Source organism: Protomyctophum parallelum (genome assembly GCF_964188405.1).
Source record: "Protomyctophum parallelum genome assembly, chromosome: 15".
NCBI classification, from domain to species: domain Eukaryota; kingdom Metazoa; phylum Chordata; class Actinopteri; order Myctophiformes; family Myctophidae; genus Protomyctophum; species Protomyctophum parallelum.
In genome coordinates, this window is record NC_139710.1 from 4,817,142 (window position 1) to 4,825,012 (window position 7,871).

Consider the following 7,871-nt stretch of genomic DNA (forward strand, 5'->3'; position numbering starts at 1 on the left):
TTCATAATACATTTTTAATAGAAGAATATAATTCCAATAACCTCAACAAGTAATTCTGAAAAGTAACTGAGCATTGTCCTGTGCAAGTAAATCTGCATTGTCCAAATCTAGACATGTTGACATGGGAAATGATGCATCCTCTTCAGGATGCATCATTGTGTATAGTAGGAGAAGCTATGCAGCTACGCTAGCTTCACTTCAGAATAGACTGCAGTGAGGTAGGAGAGGAAAACACCACTTACACTAAAGGAAAACCTTCACATTCACAGTTGCTAGAAATATAAACAGACGCTGTTCTAAAGGTCAGGGACATCAAGTAGTTACAGTATGTCAAGGCCACTGCCACATGTAGACGTTACACTATTGTGGGCTGCAGACTGCAGAACCGACTGTAGTACACTTACTGTACTTGTTGACCTTATAGCTGTAAAAACCCACAAAGGTCAATGGAGTTATGAAACAGCACAACGCTCTTATACACCACAATAAAAGTCTTTGCATAGTGTGTGTGTGTGTGTGTGTGTGTGTGTGTGTGTGTGTGTGTGTGTGTGTGTGTGTGTGTGTGTGTGTGTGTGTGTGTGTGTGTGCGCGTGCGCGCGTGCGTGCACGTGCATGTGTGCACGTGTGCATGCATGTGTTTAATAAGACACATATGCCACATCAATTACTCTTACTCCACCTCAACTAAAACAACTGCAATCAAAAGGACCTTTCACAAAATGTTATCACTATCCTAAACATGTACTGTAACTGTACTGTACTGTACTGTACTGTACAAAGCCTTTAGCCTACAAAGCACAGTGTTTAACAGTATCAAATCAGATGGATTTAACACAATGGAGGAAGTCTGAACCTACGAGTTAAGTGAGATTTAATCACGCTTATCACGGTAGCCTGGATGTGGAATTCTGAGAGCTGCAAGCAAGCAGAGCCGGTTCAAACCAGTCACCAGAAGAAAGAAATTAATCTTGCGGATGACTTGACTCACGCACAAGAGGCGAGTTGTGCTTGGATATCCATCATCCCCATTCACACTGCAGAGGAAAAGCAAGTCAGAATGATGGCCGGTGCAAAATAAAATGTAATGAGAACAAAAATATGATCGTTGTGGCCAGTTGTGTTAATTATACAACAGCAAGAGAACAATGATATCTCTGCTCTCAGGGCAGAAACCAGCTAACTCCAAAATGTAATGTTTTTACTAGGAAACGGAAAATGATTAAAAAGAAAAATACTAATAATCCAGTGTTGTTAGGATGTTTTGTCCATTATTGATAAGAACAGCGGACAGTGGATCTCCAAGCTAATTTATGCCTCTGCAGCTGCTCTGACACACAGGGGAGAGGGCTACACCAGCTAACTCCACCACCCACTCTGGGTGAGTTAGCTGGTTTGGCAGACAGTTTAAGGATCCAATGGAGTTATCATTGGTTCAATATTTCTTTAACCAGCACACAGATATAAAGGGTGTTCAATAGTGTTGATTAATGAAAGAAAAAAAAATACATTTTGAGTTAACTGCATGGTTTCTGTCGGACAGCGACGATATAATAGTTCAGTAATTAATACTGAAAAATGTCAAAGGGATGTACTGGACACTACTCCTCTTGCGAGATAATTCTGGATATCCAATTAAGCTGTGAATGTTATTCTTACAAAATTACATGATGTCCTATCAACAGAAAAATGGAAAAAATAGGTGCCAGCTTTTTCCTGCTTGCAAGAAAAAAGATCCCATTTCCATGCAATGTTGAATTTTCCTTAGTTGCTTGCTTTATTGGACTGTATGCAATCAATAGAGATAGGAAAGTTGAGAAACAGTGGGGGGGATGGCGTGATGTGGCGAAGGTCACAAGCAGGATTCAAACCCACGATGTTACAGTGACGTGGCACTAACTTTACCCATTGAGCCCCGTGGACAACGTAATACATTTAAATTAATATCTGTCATCATCAAGGACAAACTGGCAGTGGAACAATAATAACAGGCATACAGTATCTCCCACCTCCCATTCAAAAAAGGAGAGGTGGGGGTGGGTAATGGCTTCACGTGATGTACTTTGTGTGACTGTTTATCTAGTCAATAGTCACATTGGTCCACCAAATGGATTTGTGCCAATTTCACATTCACATGTTTCTGCCTCTGCACAGGCTAGCAAGCAGGCAGGCAGGCGACAGACAGACAGACAGACAGACAGACAGACAGACAGACAGACAGACAGACAGACAGACAGACAGACAGACAGACAGACAGACAGACAGACAGACAGACACACACACACACACACACACACACATCACATACAGTTGAAGAAGGTATTTGAGAGCACCCTGCTGGCAGCACAGGCACATTGCAAATGGAAATAAGAGTAGCAACAATTATGAAAGATCGCCCTCTTATGGCGAGAGTAGGAAGTATGACCATACTCTAAAGAGTATGACCAGTAATCATGAAAAGGTTTCATTGTATGGCAGTGAGTGAGACATTAAATGTATTGTGATGAGCAGTGACCGAGTCAAAGGCCATGCACTGTAGAAAACAGCCACACATTCACAGGTCATTAAATCATGTGCTGAGACAAGTGTTGACAAGTGTCCCATTCCATTGCCTCTCAGTCTGAGGGCAATGAAATTATAGCTGACATTGGTCATTGGATGTAATTTAACTATGCTGTATTAGTATGATTTTATGTTCATATTATGTTGGATTTTATAAGGTCTTGACTTTTGTTCCGTCAAGGCGTCAACCACTGGCCTTCATGACAAGCAACACTCCATCCAGCATATTTAATCTTGTATTGAATCTAAACTGAGACTTTATTTTCTCCTAAAAGCAAAATATTCTGCCACTGGTCTATTGTTCATACCCTGAATTAATTCATGTCAGTAGTAACTTTTGTAAAGTTAACAAATTAATTTATGTAGCCTGGGTCCACACCCACTCCACTATGCGAGGACGCTGCAGTCTGATAATAAGACTAGAATTTATGATGACCAATTGCAAACGTCGTCAACGTTGTTGATATTGTATGTAAGCCTTAATGCTCTGGGAGCAGGTCATTTATGAGAATAATCACATGACAGTAGCTGCATGTGAACAAATTAAACACATCTGTGGAAAAACTACATACATCTACTACACCTTATGTATATTTAAAATTCACACCACAAAAAACAACCCCTTGTCATTCCTCTGTGGTCCAGTCCAGACCCATATGGTGCTCGGGCACTCCAGGGACCCTTTTGCCTGAACACACTGGAACAGACAGAACAGAAGCAGTACTTCAGTATTCAACTACCAATAACAGTCAAATATCACATATATTGTAATTATATTATATTGCCCCTGAAACATATTGCACTTGCCCATCATGGCCAAACATTCCTTTAATTGTTTCCCCAGATGGTAGACCAGTCACCACCCACTTCTCCTGTTGTGCGCTGTGGGAGCCCTGGAGACGGAGAGCACGGCCCCGCCCTGCACCCTCCGGCTCGCAGCCTCGCACTGAATGAGAAGAGCAGCCGGGCGATTCCCCGTCATTTGCATTTTGAACGGATCGTTCAAGTTCTTTTGATTCGTTCGTTCATGACCGACTCATCTCTAACGGATGTTATTTTTGTTGCTTTAGCACAGTAGCTAGCAAAGGCTGCAGTTGCTGAAAGTGAAGAAAACACTAGCCAAAAAGTGAAGACTTGTCGCCAAAAGGGGAAGTCATCTCGCCCCGGGCCGAAGGCGAGTGGTCTTGCTACCCCCCAGAATACCTCCAAAAGGAGCATTCAGAGGCTGTCTCAGCAATGTCTTTACCACAAGGGCCAAATTAGCCATTGGGCCGGTGGGGCCGCAGCCCATGGACCCTTCAGGGAAACTGGACTACGCGGTACTGGGTTTGAGGCCCTGGCACGCTATGGGGGCCCCAAAAATATTGACTCCGTGGCCCTAGTGGGGATTAATCCGTCCCTGTTTGTTTACCACTGGCATATACATTCAAAGGCAGTCAGAGGCCTACTGTATGTATAGGCCGTGTGTGTGTGTGTGTGTGTGTGTGTGTGTGTGTGTGTGTGTGTGTGTGTGTGTGTGTGTGTGTGTGTGTGTGTGTGTGTGTGTGACTACCTGTCAGTGGGGAGTGTTGGCTGATGAATGAATATCAACATCCTAATACATCCTAATTATGACAGGCAATTCCTGCTGTCAAAATATGACCCCCCCAGTCAAAAGACTGGGGGGACACTCATGCTTTCCAAGGTGTGATTTGGGGTCCTAAGGGGGCAGTGTTGGCTGGGAGGAGGAGGACTAAGGCCCTATATGTCCTCTGGGGGGGAGATTTGGGGTCCTAAGGGGGCAGTGTTGGCTGGGAGGAGGAGGACTAAGGCCCTATATGTCCTCTGGGGGGGAGATTTGGGGTCCTAAGGGGGCACACACACACACACACACACACACACACACACACACACACACACACACACACACACACACACACACACACACACACACACACACACACACACCTATGCTGATTGTCTCCACCAGGCCGAAGGCATGGGAGAGAGTATGTTTTGCACTCCGTCCGTCTGTGTGTGTCCGTCCGTTACCAGCTAATCTCTGGCACTGTTAAGTAGCATGTGACATGTCAAACTAGGGGGTTTTCATGATGCTGAATCCATTCCAAGCATTCATTTTGCATGGAAATACATACTTTGTAATGACGGCTATGGGCATTTTTAGACAAAGGAGTGTTTTTTGTGCAAAACTAATGCTTGCAATGGATTCAGAATCATGAAAACCCCCTAGTTTGACACGTCACATGCTACTTAAAGGGGCACTTCACCCTTTTTGCAAAAAAATATATGTTAATGACGATTAGAAGCTTTAAAACACTTTCCCGGGGGTCTTTATGTGTGTAATATGTGGTTTTAGATATTTTAGATTGTAGCAGTGAGCCCAGTGTCTCTGATGTCATCGACACTGGGCTCACTTCCTTCCTGGACTACAATTCCCAAAATACTTTGGTGCACTGCTCCTCCTTGTGGATAGGGGAGGTCTGTCTTACTGAGTACACATGTAGTCCAGGATGTAAGTGATCCCAGTGTCCATGACATCAGAGACACTGGGCTCACTGATACAATCTTAAATATCTAAAACCACATATTACACACATAAAGACCCCCAGGAAAGTGTTCTAAGTAGTACATATATTTTTTTGCAAAAAGGGTGAAGTGTCCCTTTAAAGTATAATGACATTTGGAAATTGTTGCCTTATATTGGTTGATAATGGTACCCCATCTTTCAGCAGCTGTCACAAAGTCCCCCCTTGATTATGGATTACTACTGTACTCATGTCATTGAAGACATCAAAAGTCATAATTGTCATTTTTGCGGAATGGATTTTCATTGATTGTGCCCCATGTTGTTTGCTGTGCTCATGTTGAAACGAGCAGTTTTTGTGCACAAGTGTGTGTGTGTGTGTGTGTGTGTGTGTGTGTGTGTGTGTGTGTGTGTGTGTGTGTGTGGGAAATGGTGCAGAGCCGTGTTGATCACATGACTATGGAGATAGTGTATACCTAATTGCGTGATGTATGGATAAAATGTGTACGAGTAATGTGCAGAAATGTGTTTTGCCTAAATCGGCCTCATGGTGGCGCTATAAGACATAATATATATATAATGGTACCCCAACTTTCAGCAGCTGAAAGTTTCCCAAGGGAGTGGGGTTGGAACAAATGTATATGTTATAGTAGACACCTTTATGAACACATTTGTGAAGAAAGCTAAGATGTTTTTGTTGCAGATTTGCCACACATTTTGTTAATTAACTAACAAGCACATGATAGTGTCAGGCATCAGGCATAACTAAACAATCTATGCAAGCAAAGACTGAAGAACTAGGCAGTGCCAGTGGCTATGGAAAGCCAAATAGGAAAAGGTGAATCATACACACCCACTGCCATATTTTGCTAAATTGAATGCAGTGATTTATTCACATGTTATCGCTACTCAAAATCGGTTAATATTATTTAAAAATATATATCGGTGGGCAGGCCTACCTAGGCCCACCTGTGGATACGCCCATGCTCTGGCGGAGCCTGTGATTGAACTATCGGAACCGGCTGCTCTACCAGCCACTCTACCCTGGACCTGAGCCACTGCTGCCACTGTCGCTTGAGACCTCACTTTGGTAAGTTAATACAATAATTATGTGGAGTTTGGAGCATGCCGTGTAGGAGCTGTTTAAGTTTTAGTGTGTACATATTCCTATCTGATCTGATATGGGTGAGAAATAGCCTCATAAACCACCCCAGTCGTGGGAATCATGTGATTTCCACAGAGTTGGCTCTGTGAGACCAGAATGTACTGTCGCATCTTGAGGTGCAGTTCTACTTGACTGCTTAAACCCTCAATTCTTGAGGAGTGGCAGGAGTGGCAGGCAGGCTCCAGCACCTGTCGGAGTGGCAGGCTCCATTAATAATATGTGTGTCAGGCTAGGAAGAGGCTGCTTGACAGCCCCAAAGACTACAACAATACTGCATGCCCACAATCACAGTAACCAGTAAGACACACTGAGGGCGAGGTCACGTGCACGCATCCGCCTGGGTGACGGCAGACTGCTGGGCGAGCGCTGGCACTTTGGCATGGGGGGTCAGATCAACATATGGAATGACTTATGTACTGGCCATATATGGAGCGTGTCTTGAGTGTACCGGATTTGATGAGATCAGATCAACATAATAGAATGCAGAACAGGTCAGCTCCATATATGGAGATCTAAGGGTGGCAGCGGAGGCAGTGTCTTGAGTGTACAGGGTTTGATGAGGTCTGCCATTGTTATTTCTCAATCATGATAATCATAGGCTCTCATCATCATAGTTTAATAGCACAAGGGACCAGAGACAAGGGCGTGGCTACTCGATACTGAGTTGGACATTTGAGGATGATACACGAAAGAAGAAGAGCACAAGGGATAGTTACATCAGATAGTCTACTGTATATTGGTAAATCACGGTAAACCGCAATTTCAGAACATCACAAAACTGAAACAAGAACCTAAATTATTCAAAAGAAATGTTGCAATTTTCTAGTCTGCTAAGTGCTAGTTACATCAGATAGTCTACTGTATATTGGTAAAACACGGTAAACCGCAATTTCAGAACATCACAAAACTGAAACAGGAACCTAAATTATTCAAAAGAAATGTTGCAATTGTCTAGTCTGCTAAGTGCTAATATACCAAGATAGAATCTCAACAGTCATCTTTTTCTTGCGGTTTCCTTTTTCTTTTCTACATAACTCGTGGGTGATTTTACTGTGTGTGAGAGAGAAAGAGATACAGTACATAGATGTTGTCCAACACTTGGACGGTTGGACCACATGCTATTGACACTTGGACCAAGTGTCAATAGCATGAAATACCCATGAATAACACAACACAACAAACAGCTGTGATGCATTTAGTTTTTCCCATGTGTAATAAAGATATCTAATCTAGTTATTTTAAGAACCATTCTTCTTCAACTGCTGGTGCTACTCCATTGAAAAATGTATTGTGGGAGTCATTAATACCCCCACAGATAGCATGGCGGGAGCTCAGCGCCCACATCATTTGAACCCGCCTGCATGTAACTCTAGCCGTACATACAGTATAATGTAATGCATGGACACGCACACGCACACGCACACGCGCACACACGCACACACGACCAGAGAAAGCTACGACAGAAAGCTACGACAGTACTGGGTCGCTAGATGGGTCAAGACAGGACACAGCACACATTTCACCCCATGTCCTGAAATGTCCTGGCCCGGCCACTGACAGGGCCTGTACATTGGCCTGATTGTCTTCTGACTAGACTTTCTCTGTGCTTTGGGCTGTAGTCCA